At 32.6% G+C, this 24,480-nt stretch overlaps 1 protein-coding gene across 1 annotated transcript in view; it reads right to left on the reverse strand.

Moving 5' to 3' along the window:
- The window catches only part of LOC129220966 (potassium/sodium hyperpolarization-activated cyclic nucleotide-gated channel 2-like), a 130,857-nt gene that overhangs the window by 40,713 nt on the left and 65,664 nt on the right, over nt 1-24,480 (reverse strand). The gene's annotated exons all lie outside the window — the stretch shown is intronic.

A 24,480-nucleotide genomic window follows, 5' to 3' on the forward strand; every position in this document is an offset into this window, starting at 1 on the left:
TTTTGAAGTGTTTCACATCCTTTGAATACATAAAAATGCAGTTTTTATGTACTAAACGAATGAAACAGAAAGTTTTTTAAAGACTGGGAATAAAGTGTTATAACTTAATGCTAAATATTTTGTATATTTCTGAAACTAGGAAAAGATTACTCTAGGCTTAGTGTTGGTTTTGGCCTAGTGATTTATTGGTTTGAGGCATCGAACAGCTTTAGTGATGAGATTTATGATATACGGCTTGGATTATTTCGCGATTAATATAGTACTTTGATCAATATTATCAATAAAATTAACGTAGCAAAGAGTCATTCTTATACCAATTAAAACTGGGGTCATTTGATTTAAAAAGTTGTGTTCTTTAAATAAAATTTATAAATTGAATTCTTTTCCCTCGCACTTCCAAAATAAAATACATCAGAGCTCCCATATCTGACAAATATTGGTACATATTTCAGAAAAATATATGTCTATGCAAGTTAACAGACCTACGAAATATTATTTATGTGGTTACATAAACTATCACTCCTTGAAACTAAAAATGGCGCATTTGATTGAAAAGACTACCTTTATAACCAATTGCATACTTCAGCATTTTTCAAACAAACATTCACGACCCAGTTCACTATTTGAATTTTATCTCGCCCCCCCCCCCCCTTTTAACAAATTAACTACATTACAGCCTTACTTAAAAGCCTGAATCACAAAACTATGAAGACTTTTTTTATAATGAACAGTCGATTAACACTGCATACTAAACACCATAATATTTCAAATCAATACCAGTTTGAACTCGCTGATAGTCGTGCCGTGCCCTCTCGCCCCCCCCCCCCCCCAGAATTATTGTACCAAAGTCAAAGTTGCCTGCAACGGATTTGGAGTGGAAATTATTCACACGTGTTAAACGCTTATAAGCATTAAATATTCAGTGCGAAAAAGAAAACTGGGCAAAAAAAAAGAGAAACCGCAAACCCGCTACACCGATAAATTATCAAATTATCAACAAATACCGATGGATGAACTAATTAATATAGTTTTTACAAGTAATAATATGAAAGATAAGTAAGTGCATAAAATGTGAGATAATTCCCAGAAAGTTATTTTTAGGAAATGCCTAATTTTGCCTTTTTAAATCGTAAAAAATAGTAAAATGAAGAACTTGTCCCATGTTTTGTAGTATTAGATGTATTATGCCTTATGATTATAAAACATCGAAAAAGTTATTCAACTAACCAACGCGTGTGTTGGGGGTCTGATACGAAATTAAAGAAAACAAAAACGGTGTCTATGGTTTCAAAAGTCATGATGGTAAACATTTTCATATAAATATATTTTATTAACTATTCACGCATCATTTTTTGTACTGGAGGAGTTTGAACAAGACGGTAAAACCTTAGTAGATGACAGAAAACACATAAAAAAGCAAGAAGGTATAGCAACTTAACCTATATAGGAAGGTGCGATCGCAAACGCAATGCTGACGCGCTTCATACCCACAAAATTTTAGTTTTAAAAAAGATTTAAAGTGGCAGCCTGTAGCTGTAATACGCGTGTCTCAACGACAAACACAGCGAATGGCCAATTCTGGTCAAAATGGCTCGTCATTGCGACAATCCTTGCTTTGTCACCGCGACGCATGCAATACAACTGTAAGCCGAAAATGTCATTTGTTTCAAACCTTTCTTAAAAACTAAAACGCTGCCAGGATTCAACTGCTGTTACAATTTCGTTACAAATTCCGTTAATAAATAATATACGCTTAGATTTCTTTACTAATAATAAAGCTGAAAGTCTGTGTCCCTGGATGTCTGGATGTCTGTTACGCGCTTAGCGCCTAGACCGTTCGACTGATTTTCATGACATTTGTCACATAATTAGTTCGTAACATATGGGTGAGTACCTCGAAGCGATTTTTAGAAAACTCCATTTTATTCTTTTTCTACTCCATTTTTAAGAACATTTTACCGAGCAAATTATTATAACGTGGGCGAAGAAATCACCATAACGGGAACTAGCAAATTACCATGGTCGAGCAAATGAACATAGCAAATTGGCGAGAAATTCATCATTATTTGTAAATATACAAGCGAACCAAATGACCTTTAATTTTCTACTACGGGCAAAACCGTGCGGGTACCGCAAGTATGTAAATAGAATATTTGAAAATGTTGGCATGAGTATTTTATAAGTCAGATTATATAAGAGTTCTTGCACTATATTTTATAAAGTGATCAATATCTTTTCGAGTTACTTTATTGTTATAAAATTTTAAAATAGTGATAGCAGATTATGCTTATTGTATTAAAAAAAAAAAAAAAAAAAAACAGTAGTAATTTATAAATTGATGTTCCTAAAGTATGGACTAGCATTAAATTGAAATGATTCCTCTAACAGCAGATAAAAGAAAAACAATTTATAGCATTTTATGTTTTTTTGATGGAAGACGAGCTGCTTTTAAAGTTGAGAGCAAATCTTATTGAAATGTTTCTTTTTTTTTTTTTTTTTTAATGGTAAATGAAATACATTTTCTTCTAAAAATACTTTACTCCTTAAGAGACCACAGAAAAAATATTTTGGAACTGAATGCCAAATTCTGTTACAAGTGAAATTTCAAAAGTCATTTTGTTTAAAATAAAATGTTTTTTTCCCAATCAATTGCTTCTTACGTGTCATTGAAGAAGGTAATTGAATAATGTTCCTTATATGATAAGAACGCCCATTGAAGTTTCACACAAAGGGATAATATCTCAAATTTCTTCTTTTGAATGAAATAAAGGATGCAATGCTAATTTTTTACAGAAACATAATTAAATTATGTTGTTTTCTGAAGCGACAGTCATCTGAGAGAGAAAGAAAACAACTTTCTTTTTCTTTTAAAAATAAAAAAAAACATCAATGAAGATTTTAACGTTTCCACTACTTACCAAACACAGTGCTTTTAATGAAATAAGGTAAAATATTTTACTTTTAAGTTAATAAAACTGGAACTCATTGTCCAAAAAATTAAATTTTCTTTTGTGTTCCTAGCAGCAGTTATTGAAAACTTTAAAGAAGTTTTACTTGAGAAAAAATTTTGCAAACTTAATCTTTTCAGTACTTTTATCAGTTTTTTTTCTTTCAATTTTTTTTTTTTTTTTAAATTTTCAACTATTTTTGCTTTTTACTGATGTACACTAATGAATGTTTCTTGTGTGTGTGTACATGCGTTCGCGTTCATGTGTATGTGTTTATTCCACACTTTTTGCTAATGCAATAAAACCTGTATCTCAGAGCCAGAAGGAAGTAAGTCACATTATGATAATTTTTCAGAAGATAAGACACATTTTTTTTTCTATTCCATGCAAAGGACGGTACGTGCGATCTTTCGACTCCAGTAAAAAATCGAAAAGGATTTTTTTCTTAAAGAATTCTGTTCACACGACTCGATGCGGAATAGGCTTCTACATTAGGGTGGTCCAAAAAAACTTTTTTACAGCTAAAGTCCAGGACACCTTCTAATTTTTTTGACTGACTAATAGTAATACGCTGTATAAGTTTTAACTTCTTACTCAAATTTTGAGACGGTGCTCAATGTCCCCTCAGTTTAACATTAGCCGTAGCATATAAAAAACCTCTTTTTTTTTTATAAATAATTATTTTATTGCAATGTATATGCATAATACTCGTGTATATTATAATATGTAGCGTTGTTTTTTCATTTCAATGTATTTTTAACCCCCTCCCCATACTGATAAAGTTTGGGGAGGGAGTTAAGCACACTCTTTCAGTTGAAATAGGAAGCTAAAAGTCTTTCAGAATATTGCTATCCACAAGTATAAAAATATTGAGGGGTGTCCTGTTATCTAGGAGAAACTTTTTTTTACATGTATTTTTGAACCACCCTATTCTACATACAATGCATTAATAAACGGAAAACAGTTTTCGGACTTACGTCAGTCTGGCTCTGAGATACAGAAATTATGCTCACAAATGTCTTTAACTGGAAGTATTCTCTTAATATTTAAAATTAAACGGTAGTCAAGTACATCGGGAAGTAAGTTGTGGATTGTTTCAGATTAGTTAAAAATGCGTCATAGAGCATGTGGTCTGAGCATGAATGTCTGTGATTCTTTATTTCAGGGTGGGAGAAATCCCCCCCCCCTTTTTTTTTACAGAAATTAAGTGTTTGTAATAAGTAAGCCACGCACCGGAAAAGAATTTTAATAAGCCTTAATAATTTGTAGCAGATTTACATGTTATTTTTGTATTAACCCAGGAGCGGCTGCGCGTGCCTGAGAGATATGTTGAAGATGAACATCCCCACTTCTTTTTATTCACATTGTCGATAGATCAACTTAATTTTAGAAGAGAATTAAATTGACCACAATCAACGCACACAAACTAATTTATTTTATACACACTGAAACAGTTTACGTAATGGGCAGTCAATTTGCCCTTTCTCCCAAAAGCGGTCAAAAATTATGCCATAAAATGCTATCCCGCTATTCGGTCAGGAGATTTGCCAGTCATCCCTTGACGACTGTCTATAGCCATATGATCTCAGGCACTCTCTGGCATCTGCGCAGTAGGCAATCGCGGAAAGCGCCATTACGCAATTAGGGAGATCCAAGTTATAAATCATGGGATCTCTTACAAGATACACTAAGAGGTAATTTCGTTTTATTGCTTTACGCTGAAAAGCACTACAATTATTTTAGCTACTCTTAGACTTCTAGATATATTTTTCGTCATCACTGGAATTTTTTTAAAGTGTCATTTTTAGTTGCTACATGCACTGTTACTATCAGAGAGATATGCGCGACTGTTTAAACTGTTTAAGTAAGTTTTAACTGCATTACATTTTCTATTTATTTTATTCTTTTTGGCGAAAATATTATATACGCCCAAATCATAACAAAAAATAAACAAACAAACTAGACTCACGACGTTTAGTTGCGATATATGAAAGGTTCAACTGCAAGATATGCCAAAAATTTATATACAGTGGCTCCCAAAAGTGTTCTTGCACTTTGAAATTTTTTAGTAAAACCAAAATAACGCAAAACTGCATTCGAAAATGAAGTCCAATATTTTTTCACATCATTCCTATGTCCTTCTAAATGAAACCCTGTAGTTTTTTCAAAATACTGACGGATCTTCTTTTTGAAATGGGTCAAAAAACCGAAGAGACAGGGAAATAATACGCCACAAAAGTCATCGTACACTCAAATATTTCCGAATAAATTCATGATTAAAATTATATATGTCGTTTTTTTTTATTATTTTTGCATTGTGTTGACCCTTAAAAGTCATTGGACTTTAATTTTTTGTTTATTTATTCCTTAATATTGTGCTTGTTACTTTAAAATGGTTGGTATTCTTAAAAAACCACAAACACCATTCGAAATTTGAATTTTTTCCTCCCAAAAGCGGCAAATTGGTTTGAAATGTCTCTAATTAGTTAATTTATTCCATTCTATAGTAAAATGCTAGATAAAATGCTTAAAAGAAAAGAATCAGACCGAAAACAAGGTAAGAAAAGGTCAACCGGCAAAGTTGACAAAAGCGTGATTGGAGATTTACAGTTAAAAAAATTATGAAAAACAAACATTTGAGTGCTGTAAAAGTTTCTGCAGAGTTAAATGAAAATTTTTACATTTAATTTTCACCTAAAATTGTTCGCCAAGTTCTCTAATTAGCTGGATTAAATGGTAAATCTTCTCGCAGAAATTTTCTTGGTCGTGCGAAAAACAGAAAGCTCACGCTTTTCGTCGCAAAATCAATGATAAATAAGCTCAAAACGTTTTGGAATTACGTCTTACTTATAGATAGAAATGAATTCAACAATTTTGGTTAAATTGTTGTATAATTATAAACAGAAGAAAAAAAATAGGTACTTAATCTTAAGAACTTAGTTGAACCAGTTAATTAGAACGGTGAAGGTGTTTTTGTGTGAGGGTGCATATCAGCATCAGGACTAGGTAGTTTGGAATTTTTTGATGAAATAATGAATCATGCTGTTCATTTAAATATTTTAAGTACAAATTTTAAACTCTAGGCCAAAAATTTGGTTATCGGAAACAACTTTGTTTTTTATCAAGATAACGACAAGAAGCACACAGTTTTCAACGTTTGCGTTTAGTGCCTCAAAAATTGTCCCAAAGTTTAGAAAATATCTCTTCAATCTCCAGACTTGAACTTAATGTACCATATTTAGAGATATCTGGAGGCTAGGTTACGAAAATACGGCTTTGAAACGAAAATAGAGCTAGAAACAGTCAGACTCGAAGTGTGGTTGAACATTTACTCAGAAATTACGCAAAAAAAAAAAAAAAAAAAAGAAAGAAAAAAAGAATGAAATCTATTCCCAGACGTTTAAAAGGTGTTGTTGATACTGCATGATATTCTGCTAAATAATTCGACAAAAAATAGAAATTTTTTAAAGTGTACGAAAACTTTTGTGAGATAAATTTTCCGGCACTTTTTGGTTTTTTGTTTTTAAAAAAAAAAGTTTTAATATTAAAAAAAATATATTTAGTTCTGTTGAAAATTGATCATAGATCTTATAATTAAATACCTGTTCCGAAATATTAATTCTAACCAATGGATAGGGTCCTATTTCATTGAAAGTGGTAGGTGTACGAACAATTTTGGGAGCCACTGTAAATAGCATTGTGTATCTAAGAAAAACGCGCGACCTTTTATGTTTGTATGGAGGCTGCGCCCGCTGGAAGATTAACAACTTGTAAATAGTTCATGGGATTAGTTGGGGAGAGGGGAGCATCTTTCAACTGGGGGGGGGGGAGAACTTTTGAACATTCGAATTTTTCTCTTCTAATGTTATATTTATATTAAAGATAGCAACACAATAATAATAGTGTAACTATAACTCTGAACAAATTTTTAATTTTTAAAGAAATGTTTTTGATTTCGCTTATAAGTTTTGTTTTATTTATCTTTTAAGTAACTGGATCTTATGCTCAACTTCATATGATAAGGCACCTTTAAAATAAAAAAATGGGGCACCATTCAACAACTTTTAAAAAGAATAAGAAAACAGTAATAAATGCAGACAAATATTATTTTCTTATTTGCAAACATAAGAAAATTATCAAAATGAAGACTGAATATTATGTTTACTTAATATTAAAGTTCTATCGATATGAGTTTCGGAAAACCGAGATTTTTCCATTTTCCGAATCAGTGTATAAGAAAATGATTTAGAACTGGCAGTTCATTGCCCAGAATTTCATTTTTTTCCAGATCTACCAACGCATAATGACAATGCAGAAATGAAATTATTCAAGAAGCTTCAACTTTAACTCTTTTTACTCCAAAATTAATACGACCATATCTGAAAGCAAAACCACGAAAAGACAATCGAGGTGGACGTGAAAAAGAGCAGTGCAGAATATTATCATTGATCTCAGAGAAATATTTAAGAGAAACTGAACACCAAATCCGTTTGAATAACCGAAAAAAAAGAGGGGGAATGGATGATGCATGAATGATGCAGTTTTAATTTGAATAATTTATAGATATTATGAATATGCAGTTTTCAATAAAACTCTGTGCAATTAGTTTTGTTTTCTTAATCAACACCCCCCCCCCCAACCCGCACCAGGTAAAACTTGTCCTTTGGGCGGTTTATGGGGAGCCAGGGAGCAACAATCTCCTTGACTTTGAGAAGTCAATTCATTTACATTTTTGAGGGAGTGTTTTTTTTTTTTTTTGTTTTTTGTTTTTCTATACGATATGCATACCTTTAGACGAACTTTCGATGTGCATTTTGGAAAATTTTGAAATAACGGGTCTGAGTCAAGAATACTTAAATATTTTAAAGTTTTACAGAACGTTATTTTTAATTGAAAAACAGTTGGTTTTGGGCTTATGTGGCGTAGTAATACATAATTTTTATCATGTTGTATTGAAAGAATACTAATCATGATCTGAATAAGAAATATGTTAATTTTTTTAAATAGTATTAAATAGTAGCCTTCTCTCTTCTACCAGGTATCCAACTCAAAGCTGGACATTAAGAACGAAGTTTGAACAAACAAAACACTAGATACGATACATAATTATAAGGCATTAAGCGCGCGTGTAGTTTAATAGCTCTGGAAAAGAAGTTGGTTAAAGCGAATATCAATTATAAACATTATGCAATACACAGACTTTTTTTAATGCTGAACTTAAAACCTCAGTAAATAACATTGGCACTGTTTTATATTCCAAATAAGTATCAATGCAAAAAGTTGCATTTTATTTCGCGTTTGCTTCTATTTCATCTTTATCTAACTTGGCGGTTTAAATTCATGTTTTGTCAGCTCTTTCTACTTTCTCTGTGTTACCTTTCTCTGTGTATACTCTCTCTGGATATGAAGGTTTCCACATTTAGAGTACATAATTCAGTTTCAGCAGAAAACCACATTAGCCAGTTCCATCAACGCTACAGAACTTGAGTAAATTATCTGATTGTTGAACAGGTGGAGTTCAGCGATGCTCTTGAGAATTCAAAAGGAGTTCTGCAGGTTCCTGCACCACTGTGTGAGTTTAGGTGCAGAAGAAACATAGTTTTTTCAATAAAGCGTTAACACGTAATTCGAAACTTCAGACATCGCATTCTTGGGTTGACTTTTTTCCATCTTCTTTTCAAACTTTAAATTGGATTAAAGAGTGAAAGGAGGGTAATTCAACTTAAAGATCTTAAGAAACGAACCGAATCTTTGCATTTGCTTTGAAAACTTTGTTTACTGTGTATCACCAAATGAGAGTGTGCAGAGACAAATATTTATTTCTTGTTTCCTGAAAAAGCATTGATTAAGTTTTTTATTTGCAAGTGATGCTTCTATGGACACTCTTTCATAGATACCGGTCTTATTTAAAGATTTTTAAAATGCTGAAAGCTCTTCATGTTGATTGAAAATCATAACTTTTTGGCGAATATAAATCATTATAATAGTGCTGTCACTATTAATTTTCAAACCGCAAAACAAGACGGAAGACTGAAACAACTTAACTCGAACAGATGAGTTTGTAAAAATTAAAAGAACATACAAGTGAAAGAAAATAACTATGAAAAAAGCTTGAAGAAATATTGGTAAAACTTTGAAAGTAAATACGAAGCGTAAAAGGAAGGGTACATTGTTTTGTTCTATAATAAGCTTGAAGAAGAGTAGGAATATTGTATTTTACACAATTATAATACGATTTTAATATCGAATCACATCACATAACAGTGTTCAATTGAATTACGTTCGAATATGGCATGGTGTTTTTATTCTTAAAAGTAACTTCGTGATTTTTTTAAAGCTTGTTATTAAGGTGCTTGTTTACTTGCATTGTTTCGATAGGGTCCTGCGGGATTTGTTACTGCCGGAAACAACAAGAAAAAAAAAAAACAAGCCCATTTCAAGGGAAAAAAATCGAAACTAATATAGTCGTTTTTAAAAAGCGTATTGTAAAATAACAACAAGTATTTGAAAAAAAAAGAAAAACTTGGCATAGTTAAAACGTTTTACAAAGATTTTTAAGCTACTGTCTTTTTGTTTTTTTTTGAAAAAACTCTTTTTGTGCTGCAAATTCAAAAGTTTGATTTAAAAAAAAAGACTGTATTTTAGTCAGTAGTTGATTTATTTTGGAACTGCTTACGGAAATTGGCGATACAAATCAAAAATATTTAAAATTTTCGTATGAAAAAGAGTGAGTTAAAAATTAAATACTTTCAATAAATGTGTTTTATTTAAATTACAAAGACGTAAAAGAAATACATTTTGCACAATTAGTAAAACCACATAACTTTCAGATCTAAAGCAATATAGTTAATATTGTTTATAATATTTTTCACGACTACAAAATCATATTTTCCAATCTTTTAAATTGCTGACAAGGTTCTGAACTTCAGTACTTCAGTATTAAAAAAAAAAATATTGGTTATTTTATTTTTTATATACATCCTTAATTACTTTCTAAAATTGTTTTTGTAGTAAATGTATCGTTTTATCATTTAAACCGTTACAATCAACAGTTCATGAAGCACAAAAATAGGAAATTACGACATAAATTTAATTCAAAATCATAAAAAAATGCTTTTCTTTCGCCTATAGTATATTATTAAATACAAGACTTTTATAAACTTTCTGAATTAATTTCCTATGTTACGGTTTCACCTTTATTTCGTTCATTACTGAACTAATGGACAGAAGAAGATATGATATGATAAATAAAAATTCATATACATATTTTAATCAAAGTTGTATATCTCGCGTAATTTCTCTTTGTTTTCTAAAAAACGAAGAAACAAACATGTAGACGTAAAGTAGTGAAAAATAGACAAAGTAGTGAAAAATAGACGACTATGTGTAAAATGTGAACTACAGCTTGGAAAAAAAAAAGCTAATTATAAACTACCGCGGAGAGCAGAAATGAATAAGAAAGAAGTTTCCAAAATTGAAGGCAAGCCTAGCATAATGCAAAAAGTTTGATTTTGAAAATGCGATGTAACAAAGAATTACGTTTAATTTCCGCCAACGAATAACATCAGTCAAATAATGTATCTAAGGTTTTGAATATTCAGCTAAATATTGGTTTTACTTTTGAGGGGAAGGCATAATGATCGATTCTTGCCGCGAAGATGTACAGCCTTCAGAAGACCTCATAAAAGCTGTTTACTGCCTCTGTCCTGCACCTGCTTCCCGTCTTTAGATAAATCAGCATCTTAAATAACAAGGATGAATGGTTTTGTGTGTGAGGACCTAGCTTTCATTTTTGAATCTGAACATGAGATTTATGTACTTTTCCTTTTAAAATATTTCATCACAGATCTCTTGACTTAAACTTTAGTCCCTTTGTCATAGGTGGCTTGTACGGGGGGGGGGGGGAGGTCCAAGAAGGGGAACTTCCCCCTTCCTGAAGTAAAGGTACCTTGTCCCCTCTCTTTCCAGAGTTAAGAATTAATCATCGATTGAAAAATGATTTTTTTATTAAAAAATCATGGGTGGATTGATTTATATCACGAAAGTAAAAAAACTAAAAACTCTATATGAATGGACTCTTCTCATCTTATCTTTATCTTTACTAATAGTAACGCTGTAAGTCTGTGTCTCTGTATGCCTGTCTGGATGTCTGTTACGCGGCACAGCGCCAAGATCGTTTCACCCATTTTCATGAAATTTGACACAAAATTAGTTCGTAGCATAGGGGTGATCACCTCGAAGCGATTTTACAAAAATTCGATTTTGTTCTTTTTCTATTGCAATTTAAGAACATTTTACCGAGGAAATTATCATAACGTGTACAAGCAAATTACCATAACGTGCACGAAAAAACTTATCATAACGTGAACGAGCAAATTACCATAACAAAGGCAAGCAAATTACCATAACAAGGGCGAACAAATTTCCATAACAAGGGCAAGCAAATGAACATAGCAAATTGGCGAAAAATTCATCATCCATTATTTGTAAATATACAGGCAAACCAAATGATCTTTTAATTTTCTACTACGCGCAAAGCCGTGCGGATACCACACTAGTTTCATAATAATATAACTTTAAATTAAAAGAATAAAGTCTACGGCGGCTATTCGTCCCGATATTTGAGGCCATTTTTCCCATTTGGTGGGGCGGGGTCATAGTATCCGTAATGTTAAAAACCTTTAATATAGCTCAATTTTACAAAAAAAAATAGGGGTTACGCCTTTAACTCCACACACTTCTTTCGAACCCCTCCCCCGTATTATTTGCTGCAACAGCCGCTTATGCCTTCTGTGCCTTATACATTTTTTGAAATAACACTGAGGAATAGTAATTCAGCTGACTTAGATCTGTGTCTTATTCTTGACTAACTTTTGACTCCTGTCAAGAGCACTCGATAGTTTCCGAATTTTTTGTTGGCAGCACTGAGACTCCTGCAAAAACTGCGTTGCTGTATTGGCTCGCGGCTATTCGAATGTTCGTCTGCCGTCGATGTTTATTTTCGAAATGTGCCGTCGTTTTGCATATTTTTGTAATGTACATATGTTTCAGTTACTAATTGAAGTTCTAACAAGTTTAAAATGTTGAACTGTCGTTTTTTTGAATTGAATTGAAAATTGCTCTCCGAAATAACCAAGCTATTTCGTTGGGTGAACTGAACATTATTTTGGTGCTTTAACTAGGTTCCTTTAGATTGTTGAAAAAGTTGAAAACTCTAACTATTTGGATTATTGAAAATTTGGACACTTCCACAATTTTTACTATCGAAAATTGGATTATTGGACAATTTGGACATTTTTTTACTATTGTGCAATTGGTTACCTAAACGACTTTGGATAGTTCAACCTTCTTAGAAAGGGGTAAGTAAAAATATCCACTTTTACGTTATTTATATTTGAAATTGTTTTTCGTAATTCATCATTGATTTAAAAGCATTGAAAGCGATACGAACACCGTATCTAACACTAGCTGCACGCATTTGTAATAAAATAGAAGAAAAACTTAACTATACAAGCAAACCTATTGAGGAATTTGAGGATTTGAAAATTCCGTTAGACGAAAAAAACTGTACTTTTGAAAGATTTAAACGAACAGATTTTGCCTTTAACAGATGAAAAAGATAATTAGAGTGAAATTTTCAGATGTGCAGAATACAGTGACAAAATACAAACATTAAAATTAAAAATTGATAGGAAAATATTCAAATTTAACAACGATAGCACATTTGTTAGTCAAAATGTTTCGGGGCTTGAAAGTTTGAATTTCATCATCACTGTGTACTTACCTAAACTTCGCATAGATAAATATTACGTCGAAAGAGATAAATATTTCAACCTTTGGGAGTCAGTTTGAAAATGCAAATCATAAAAACCCTTCCTTAAAAGATGTTGACCGAGTTTCGTATCTAAAATCGCTGTTTGGTGGTTTGGCTGCAAATGCAGTAAGCGGGTTTGCGTAAACAGCGGAAAACTATTGCGATTGAAATTCTTCAAACTCGTTTCGGAAGACATTCAGATTTATTCCAAGCTCATTTGAACAATTTGTTAAATATTCAAGGTGTAAAAAATTCTTGGGACTTTTATGCATTACGTGCTCTTTATGATAAATGCATTGTTGAAATTAGAAGTCTGGAATCTCTTAATGTTGCTACTGACACATATAGTAGACTACTTTGCTCTTTAATATGAAAAGTTCTTCCGTCTGACTTAACCCTCAGATTTATACGAGAACAACATCAGAAGACAAATTTGAGCGTTTAAGACTTAATGGAATTGATTAGAGTAGAAATTGAGACTAAAGAACGAGTTTACGCAATACAAAAAGCGGTAACTCAATCTTCCTAAGGCCAAAATACTCCAAATTTCGAAAAGAATAAATTTGCTTTTGATAAATCGAAGATTTTTTTTAAACCACTTAATTAAAAAAATATAACAAGAACACTTCTTCTGCAGTGGAACCCTTCACACCTCTCGATAAATGTAAGTTTTGTTCCAATTCCAGATCATGATAGTGAATTTTTTTTTTTTTTTTACTGTTGATGAAAATAGGGCAATTTTGAAACACACCGGAAGGTGTTTTATTTGCTTGCAATCATTTCATAGAATGATCGACTGCCCTAAAAGTGATAAATCATGCACGTTTTGTACAAAGAAACACAATGTTACTTTGTTATAGAAAAGAAAATCTATATATATAAAAATGGATGTATGTTTGTGGGTATGTGTGTATGTTCCTTATACAAATCCACAGTTTTCGTCGGATTTCTTCCAAATTTGGCACAAAGGTAAATTGTTGCTCAGGAATTTATATAGGCGGGTTTTTGAAATTTTAAAAACATCCAAAGAGGTCTAATTTCATATTTTGAGTCATAAAATTGCTCTTTTCTGCACGAACTAATTTTTGTATAGTTATGAATTTAGTCTAAATGAAAAGCCCGTAAAAAAACTGCCCTAGATGAAGTTTCTTCAAAGATTGATTTTAATCGTTAAATTTGTGAACCTTGGTTCAAAGCAAATGAAAACGGTTATCAACATATAACCACCAGGAGCTATTTTAAGTGCAATCAACAGAAAACGTATCCTAAACGATGGCCGTCAATGCCGTTTAGCGATAAGAATTAAAACATGTTTGGCGAGAAAGCGGTAGATATAATAAATGATGCTGTACATCGTTTCTTAAACTGCGACCTACGAGGCCCCAGGGGTCCATTGATGCTACTCATGGTGCTACTTAATTTGAATGCTACCGGTTAATTATGATTTTTAAATATTGTTTAATTATAAAATCCACAATAGTAAGGCTTCGTGTAATTTTTGATCAGTGTTTATCCCGTTAATTGCAAGAAAATACAAACATGAGTAAGATAATAGTATTGCATTCAATATTGACGTACAATCTTCGACTGTTTCAACATTAGACTACTTTTATTAAAACCACATCTATTTCATCCTTGCAACAAAAATTTTATTTAATGTTCTATGATCCTTATCAAACCAATTTGTAAATTTTCTTTATACTATTGCTTGATTTACGTCGAATCTTTAAGTAATTCGGTTCAACTATACCGGTATTTGTGAACCTTGGTTCAAAGTAAATGAAAATGGTTAACAACATATAGCCACCAGGAGATATTTTAAATGCAATCAACACAAAAAGTATCCTCAACAATGGCTGTTAATGTCGGTTAGCGACAAACGTATAGCATGTTTGGCAAGAAAGCCGAACCGAAAAGAAATGCTGTCTTTCAGTAGTTCTTAAATTGCACCTTGCAAAGACACAGGGATGCATTGAAATCACTATCGGTGGTTCTTCTTCAATTTGCTTGCGCATTTCGCTAATAAGTTTTCAAGTAATAATACCGTAACAGTAAACGAAATTTAGATCTGTATTTTCTATACATAAACCGCACAGAAAATACCGAAATGAGATAGGTATTATCGAAGTACAATCTTCAACAGTTTTACAATTAGAATGCTAAATTTATATTAAAACGCGTCATTGCATCGAAAATATAATTTAGTATTGTATTATCCTTAAACAAATCAATATGTATATGTTATTTACACTATTCCATGATTTACCTAATTCAGTTCACCTAAGTTTCACAGAAATCGCTCCAAGATATCAGAGACCAGGGGTACAAATACTAATATGGCTAATGAATTGCAAAATAATCATTTTTGTGCATAGTAGCGTAGATTGAGTTTATCTTTCAAGGGGGAGGGGGATAGTCATGGGGTTCATTACATGTACATAAACTATCATACTGGGATTGCTAATGTGTGGTAGAGTAAAAGGCTGTGCACCTTTAGACTCGAAACCACACGAAAATTTAATACGGCGGAATTCATAGTTTTAGAAGGGTAAAAGTTTAAAGTTTGAAAAATGTAAAGAAATATTAATTTACATTTAAACTTTTAAAATGCATAAAATGTCTCCATTTTTTACGTAAACAAATTTCTTAATCGTTTGAAATTTTATATTACTGTAACGCTCGAAGCAATAGTACACCTGAAGGAGCATTTTCGCTGACTAGCAATAATTTTAAACCAGTTAGCGGGTATGAGGCAACTTTTGACACGAAGAGATTGCTACTGAAATGTTACGCCACATTATAAAGTTTTTTCGTTTTAGTCTTCATCGTGAAATTAGTTGAGCAAAGCTCCAATTTCCAGTTACAAGACTCTCAGTTCGATAACTTTTATTGTAAACAATCGAAAAATATTACTATTTGTAACTACCACTAAGTAATTCAACCGTCATTGAAAAAAATGCTGTAAGATAAAAATGGATACGTATCAGTGTTATAGAAGCAACTCTGTTCACACTGGAGGGATAAGGTGAAACAATTTGTATCGTACGTATATCTGCTAATCGCAGTACATCATTCTTTAAACTTCAAGAAATTAAAATCTCCAGTGAGACTTAAGTACTGTATCACGGTCAATAAGTCAGAAGGGCAGGCGATTAAGTACTTTAAATGCATGTGAAATGTACCTATTACCCATATAGATGATTTTATGTTGCATGCTTAAGGTTGGGTTCATGCAAAAATGCATTTCATTTTGCTGCTGGAAGGGGGGTTAAGAATTGTATTTAGGAGCAAGATTTGAGTTAAATGTAAGAATTAGAAAATTTTGAATAATTTTAACTTTTTAGTACTTGGATTACGCTTCTATACGTGGAAATACATTTCCTTCGTTTTGAAGCTGCGGATATGGGAAACAGAATGTGCAACAAGCTTTTGTAAAACATAAACAAAAGAATTAACTATTATATAGTTGTAAGTAGAAACAAGACGGTTTTTTCTTTCTTTTAATTTCTTGGCCAGCAAATAAAAAAAATAAATAAAATAAAATTAAAAAAAAAAAAAAACGACGCAGATAGTGACCAAAATGTGCACGCCTATTTCTTTTTCTATAAGGCAGTTCAATTGACGGGTTTTATATAGTTCGTTTCGTAAGTTCGCGTCCACGTACTCCATTTTTAATGCTTTATGCATCTTAAAATAATAACTGTAACTGTTTCTATGGTAACTATTATTCAGTGGAACCATTCCTACCCCTAATGACGACTGTGCCTCTGAAAATTAAAATTTCGATATTCTCAAAGGAATACTTCAGAGCAGCAAACTTAAATAAGTGATCTTACTACCTGCATCAGTTTGAGTTATCATGTACAACATTTACGGCAAGTGTGAGGTTTTAAAAATTTGAAATAAAATTTTAATCTAGACAAATTTTGAATCGTTGCAAGACACCAATATTAATATCTAACTGTCATTTTTACCTACGAAAATAGAAATTTGACATAAATATAGGAAATAAAATGTAGTTGACGTACGTCTTTTTATGTAATTTACACTTACCTAATATTACTCCATGGCATGCTACTAAATCGCCATGGAAAGGGCAAACAGACACATTTTGTGAAGTTATTTATACTAAGTGAACGTTTTCTATGGAAAGTGCTTACATTCCTGAACACTTACAAAAAATTATAAAATGAGTCTACCTAACACGTGAAACCTTGAAAGTAAAAACACCGCCAATTATCCGTAAAACGAAATGTTAACGGCTATTAATAACAATGACCGAATTCCTTATTTTCTGTACAGTGGACTATCTGTTTAGCTTTTGGGCCATTGAGGATGATTTTCATATCTGAAAATAGTGTAACGGTGGCATATGTTGCATATATTTGTAACTGATAAAAGCCATTGAATTTATTCACGACTCTTTCTAGGATAAAATGTATGTGAAGAGTACTATAGCATGCTTTAATGTCTTGAGGTATACAAAACCGTAAAAGGCAGCACAACGGTTTTCGTATTCGAAGCACCACGCAAAAGGTTGTCCCACAAGATATGCAAGATAATCATTTGTCTTGCATTAAGACATTGGATGTACCGCCCGTCTGATTCAACCGCAGACAACGTGCCAGTGGACACGGCAGAACCAAAGAATATCGTTGACAGAACCCCGATAACATGTCTCATGCTTTTTCGTTTTTACTTGATGCTATTTTTCCTGAAAATGCTCAACTTTCTGTGTTATTTAGTCTTTTGAAAATTTGAGTCTAGAGTGGTGTGAATGCAGTTTTTTACTGTCATTTAGATAGAATTCATCCATTTAATTATCTAAATGATATGTTGCATTGAGAAGCACCCGGGCAACGCCGGGTAATAAGCTAGTCTTAAATAAAAATTACATGTTATTTCTAATAAAGTTGAAAACTTTTGTTTCAAACAGTGTCCTAGAGGGTAATAATAGAATTTTACTTTAAAATGCAGCCTTGGAATTAGAGGGTAAGGATACCGATAAGGTTTTGCATTACCTTCTTGACACGGGAAGTGAAAAGACTTTTATCCGGAAAGATATTTCTAGATTCTTGATGCTACGAATATTAGGAAAAGAAGAGTTAATTCATACGTTTGGGTCGAAAATTCCTCAACTAGAAGTCAAAATAAAAAGGTAAAAAAAAAAATAATTTGAATGTTGACATCTTGAATTCAAATTATGTTTTTCGCAATCACGAGTGTGTGTATGTAGGCGTGCGTGTTTGTGTGTGTATGGGGGGAGGGGGTATGTTTGTGTGTGGGGTATATGTATGTGCGTAGGCATGTGTGTTTGTGCGTGTTTGTGAGTAGTTGTGTGTTTGTGCGTGTGGGGGGCGGGTATGTTTATGTGTGGCTAGTTGTGTGTAGCTGTGTATGTGTTTGTTAGTGTGCGTGAATGTGTGTGTGCGTGTTTGTGTGTATATGGGGGGAGGGGGGTATGTTTGTGTGTGGGGTATATGTATGTGCGTAGGCATGTGTGTTTGTGCGTGTTTGTGAGTAGTTGTGTGTTTGTGCGTGTGGGGAGCGGGTATGTTTATGTGTGGCTAGTTGTGTGTAGCTGTGTATGTGTTTGTTAGTGTGCGTGAATGTGTGTGTGCGTGTATGTGTGTGTGCGTATGTGTGTGTGTAGATGTGCATGTGTGTGTGTAGGATATGAACGCAACCTGAAGACGGTTTTCGCTGGAGGAGCAGCATCGTGATGCCGGCCGACGGTGGTGCTGCAGAGGGAGGCGGGGGGGGGGGATAAAATCATAGGACATCAAAAACCAGACAAGTGAGAACAATAAGCAATCGTGATTGCTCAAAAAATAAATTGGATTTAACGGAATTTAAAATTAAAGCTCTTGATATTGACGCATGCTACGTTTGAGTCACCCCTCCCCCCGCAGGATACCGCCATGAGGAGCTGAAATCTAAGGGCATATTGTTAGCCGATGTTTGTGATAATGCTATATGGGGTAAAGGCATTTCTTTGCGCAAAAGTGTTGACAATTATTGGAAAATTGTTACGGGGAAAATTGAACGCTTGAATTCTGCTTTGGTAGCAACTGAAACAAAGTTAGGTTTTCTTTTAATGGGCAGGTTAAAAGAAGTTGAAGGGGTGCGGTGCCCCTACAACGGATTATTTTTTTTATAAATTGAAGTTTAACGTTACCTTTAAAAGAAATAGATACCTCTCCAAAATAAATCGGGACAGATGGCCAGAGTAGACTCCTTCCTGCCAATTTAAAACTCCATTTTACTTTTCAAGAAATAATAACTTGAGAAGAGTATAAAACCCATTCTTTAAGTGAAATCTTCTTTCTTAAAGCACGTGAATCCATCAATTTTATCATTTTTTGATCGGTTGTTAGTTTTAAGCTTAGAAACGGAAGAGGGCGAAAGCCTGTTCAAAGTGACGGAGTAGTTATCCCCCCCCCCCCCGTAAGAGCCACCTATGATGCCCTGTGAAGTTTTAGCAGTAGATTCCTCTGCCTGTCTAGCACGCTTAACACTGTTCTTATGTTACAAAAAAAAAAAAAATCATTTCATATATATTATGATGGAATATTTTTATCTTCATTTAATTATTTTTATTCAATATGAATTATGAGTTAGTTATATTGAAATATTATGAGTAAATAAGTACAGTATGAGACCTCAAATCGGAAATACCAAACTGCGAAAGACACAAGCACCGGAAATTTTTCCTTGATTATTAAAAAAAAAAAAAAGAGAAAAGAATTCCTACTTTTTTTTCCGTTTTAAAAGTCTAAATTTGTCAACTTCGGTTGTTGAAAACTCAGTGCTTCAGTTCGGTCTTTTTTTTTTCAACTTTGTTTCGCTGTCACGTGTTGCTGTAATTATGCAACAATCTTCTCATAAACTTTCGGTTAAAGATGCTTCTTTTTTTCTTCCCCTAAGCATGCAATACAACGCCCATTGAACAAAAATATAAAATTACTTTTTAGTAAACTGTCCCGAGCATTCCGGTTGTGAGCAGTAGCGTAGCGAGAAAAAATACTTGGGGAGGGGGGGGGGGTTAATTTTTTTTGAAGTTTAAAGTAAAGCCATGCCCTCAAATTTATATACACACACACACACACACACACATATATATATATATATATATATAAACAGGAAGACAAGCTTTTTACTGTCATAAAAGCTATTATATTAAATAAAAATCTTTTAGCTCATAAAGAGAACCCTTCAGGTTCGACTGAAAAATGATTTTTTGGGGCTCATGGGGCCGATTCTGACCCCCCTATCCCCCCCCATGGCTACGCCACTGGTTTTGAGGTCTTATACTATATAGCAAAGTTATCGGATTGGTTAGTGTACTAACCAAGGTTTTATAGAGAAAGTAATCATATTACTTTATTACAAGAAGTTCCGTCTAGAACTAGACGAGCCTACTTTCCCGTATACCCATACTACTTTCTAGTACCTGATCAGAATTCTCAAAAATAGCTAAAATCGAAAATTTTTTCAAACATATTTTTAAAAATATTTTAAGCTGATTTCTAGGAATAAAATATTCCTTACTTTTCTTCAAAAAAACGAACAAATAAAATAGCAGCACCTTTTAAACAAAGCAGCTAATACACTTCTTTCCATTAAAAATTTTTTTTAACAGCTTTCAAAACGAAAAAATAATAATAAGTTCATTAAAATAAATACATCATATAAAAAAAATCGTTTCTTTTTCCCCTGTTGCCAAAAATAATTTTTTAAACGAATTAATGCACTTACCAAAATAAAAAAAAACAATAAAATGTCAACATAAAGAAATAATTTTCATTGTCAAAAAAAAAAAAAAAAAAAAAAAATCGTCTGCGCATATTTTTCGAGTTTATTCACCGAAAACTAAATACCTAAATTAAAACTTTAGCGTGAAAATAAAAACAAATCATATCAACAATAATTATTTCACAGTTAAAACCACAGCAGCGGAGTCGGAGTCGGAGTCAATCTCATTTTGGGATAAAAGAGTCGGAGTCGAATATCCAAGAATCGGAGTCAGTCATTTGTCCTCCGTGTATAAATGTTTGCCAAAGCTACGAAGTCAGAGTCGAAGTCGGGGAGTCGGAGTCCGATTAATTGTCGGGAACAGGAGTCAGAGTCGGTGTCAGGTGCCCCTAAATTCTCGGAGTCGGAGTCGGGAGTAGGTCGTCAAGAGCTATTTCCAACAAAGTTTGTTTGAAGTAAATCCGCCTTTAAGTTCGGAATCTATATTGACTTTCAGTTTCCCCTTAGGCGCTAATGTTAAGAGATTTGAACTGTTCAAAATTGAACGAAAACTTGTTCAAATCAAAAAGATATTTTCGATACATGTTTTTTATCAAAAGTTTTTCCCTACAAAGTTTGTTTGAAGCCACTTCGCTTCTAAGTTCAAGATTTATTTTTGATTTGAATTTCCCCGTAGGCGCTAATGTTAAGTTTTTTTGAACTGTTCAAAATTGAACAAAAAATTGTTCAAATCAAAAAATGAATTATGGGAATGAGATGTCCTCGCCGAGATCTTTCTAACAAAAAAAAATTTGTTCGAATCGGACTATTCATTCAAAAGTTATTAGGGGGGGACAGACAGACAGACCGACAGACAGACCGACAGACAGACAGACCGACAGACAGACAGACAGACCGACAGACATTTTTCCCCATCTCAATACCCTACTTTCCAATTTTTAATTTTTCAATATTTATCTAACTATTTTATTTATTTTTGACTTTTTTTTGTTTTTCGGGATATTTTTAAGATGTATTAAGCCTTCTTTCATGCTTTTTTCTTCTTTCTCTGATTTTTACTGGGAAAGTAGGCTAAAAATGGAATTTTACCAGGAAAAATTCAGAAAATTAAAAACATATACATTTTTTCCGATAAACTTCTGAAGTTTATTACTATATTGAAATAATTGGTGTCTTTTTGTATTTTAAAAAGCAACATTCTCTTATAGCATGTTATTAGTTTTCTCAGCATCACGAACCACATAATGATAAAAGATCTTATAAAGAAAAGATCCCCTTAAAATTTAAGTAATATGAAACGAAGATTTATTCTTTTTAAAAAATAGCGCAGTAGCTTAAGCAAATGATACTTGATAGATTCCCCTTTATTATAAAAAAGAGATCATTAGTTTCTTTCGATCGTCTTTAAATCAACCCCAAACATTTTTTTTTTTCAGATATAAATGTATCAGCACACATCATTACCAGTGATATACTACAAATTGTAATGTGTTCTGTTTTTAGAATGAATAACAAGTTATCGATCCTGAATACTTTCTTTCTACTACATTTTAAGCTATACGAAGAGTAATTGGATGGCAACAATTTTCAAAGTTTACTAAGAAACTTCTTTGCAAAAATAATGTAAATGTTTTTGTAACACTTGGCCACAAACCTCATTGTTAAAGTGTTTTTGTATCTGGTTCGTTTTTTTTACTTCACAAAATGTATAGTTAGTCCGTAAAAACGTTAAGTCTTTTTCTTTCTTTTTTTTTAATACCAATGATGTTTTTGAAGGTGTTCTAAACAGACAAACACAACTTGAACTAAGATAAATAAATACCTTTGTGCTGAACAGTAAAGTAAGACAAACACCGTTAGAAAAAGCACAAATTTGCCAATTACAGCATGCTGTAATTGGCAAATTTGTGCTTTTTCTAACGTTGTTTGTCTTACTTTACAACTTGAACTGTTCATAAATGATATGCATTGTTTTATTACATTTTGGTTATTTAATATTTACACACGTTCCAATATCATATCAATTTTGTTGTATTTTTCGTATTTGTTTGACTGCGGGCTCGCGCTCATGCGTGCTTGTGTGTGTGGTTTGTATATTAGTGCTAGTTACTGGACCCATAATGTATCGTCTCATTGCAAGGCTCACGATTGTTTGGAGAAGTAGCTGCAGGACGAAATAATAAATGTGAATTTTGCTCCATGTTTTTCTATTACTTTAAATGTGGGAATTATGTTTAAAATTTAGTTAATTATAGTATGTTTAAAATAATTTGCAATCTCAAATTTATAGTTTGTTCAATTTTGTCTACAACTATTAAACAGATATTACGCTAGGAAAGTTATTTTCCTTGCTAATCTTGCAGCACATTTTCAGTAATTAAAGACAGTTTTTCCCGCGAACAATGGCTACGTTATAATAGCCATGGCCTCTGTTTCACAATAGGTGAATAGAAGATATGGTAAACGTTTTACGCTCCAGCATAAATCTGTCATATAAGTACATAATAAAGTCCATCTCATTTATACGTTTTTGTCATTCATACGTTTTATAAATTAATTCCTGTAGAGTTCAGTACATATTAACGTGTACCTATTATACGACTTTCATACAGTCTCTTCAAAAACTTATAATCGGTGTTTCACTTTTTTTTAAAAACTCGACGGCATGCGCTTAAATTCAAATTCAAATAAATGCTTGAATGTACGGCGTCATATATAAGTATTGTTTACAGCACTTACTACAAAATACGGTATTTTAGGAAAAATGCTTGAATTTTTATAAAATATCGTGGTGTTAAGCGCAATTTCTTTAAATTGAACAATAAAGAATGTAAAAAGAAAATCGTTAAATTGCACAAATTGCAGATTACAGCTGACACGTGTTTCGGGATTTTTTCCTTTTCGTTCACACTATTTGTCAGATATTTTTTCATCCGTAAGATCACTCATTTTTGCATTGAAAAAGGAGTTCTTTCTAACCCCGAAACACGTGTGTGCAGTAAGTTGCAATTTGTGCAATTTATCGTTTTCATTTTTTTTAAAAACTTTTTCAGCACGAAGGTAGTGATTCAACTTGCTGATAGAACGCGTGGTGTATATTAATCAACACATTACTATCCCACTACATTTCCCACGGAAACGTAAAATCAGCTTAATGAAGTGTTTCTATTCAAATGGGTCTACCAGGTGAAAAAGAAACTAAGCGAGAAAATTTTAAATCGCTTTCATCGATGTGTCCCTGATTCAAATTCGAGAAATCGGCATCCCTTCAAATTAATAGATGCATCCTTTTCTGCTTATTAACAAATCCGTTGCCATTCCATCATATCGGTGGTTGAAAAGTAGCTTGAAGTGCTGTTATACTGTTTGACCGCGGATTGTATGTAATTTGGCAATCTGCCAATTAAAGAGTATTCCATCTGAAGGAATCTAGCAGGGGAGAAGGGAAAATAACCATGGGATTTCGATGCACGCGTTTTATAATGTCACTAGTGCCTTATTCATTTATTGCATTCTCTAAAATAAAATAAGGAAAAACAAAAATAGGTTCCATGGAAACAACAAAAAGAAAAGAAAATATTTTCATTTCGTTCAGGAACGTAAAAGCAAAATGGTAAGCTCAAAACTTTGTTGTGAATAAACACATCAATTAATTTTTGCCAAGAGAATATAAATCGAATGTATTTTAGATTTAAAATGTTGACTGAGAGAGAGTATTTTTTTTTTTTTTTAGAAAACTAAGGCCAAATAATAGAGAGGCAAAAGTGCACATCTGTAACAAACCAACTAACAGCCCTATAAACTAACAGATACGTCCATTTCCACCTATAAACCGGATATTAGCCTTTCCATGTAATCGATGGTCACAGTACTTATTGAGAAGAGATAAAATGAAGGGAATAAAGATTTTCATTCGTGAAGCAAAGACCCCTAGTCACGTGATAGATTTTGAAACAAAGCATT

This window comes from Uloborus diversus, chromosome 4 (genome assembly GCF_026930045.1).
Source record: "Uloborus diversus isolate 005 chromosome 4, Udiv.v.3.1, whole genome shotgun sequence".
Classification (NCBI taxonomy): domain Eukaryota; kingdom Metazoa; phylum Arthropoda; class Arachnida; order Araneae; family Uloboridae; genus Uloborus; species Uloborus diversus.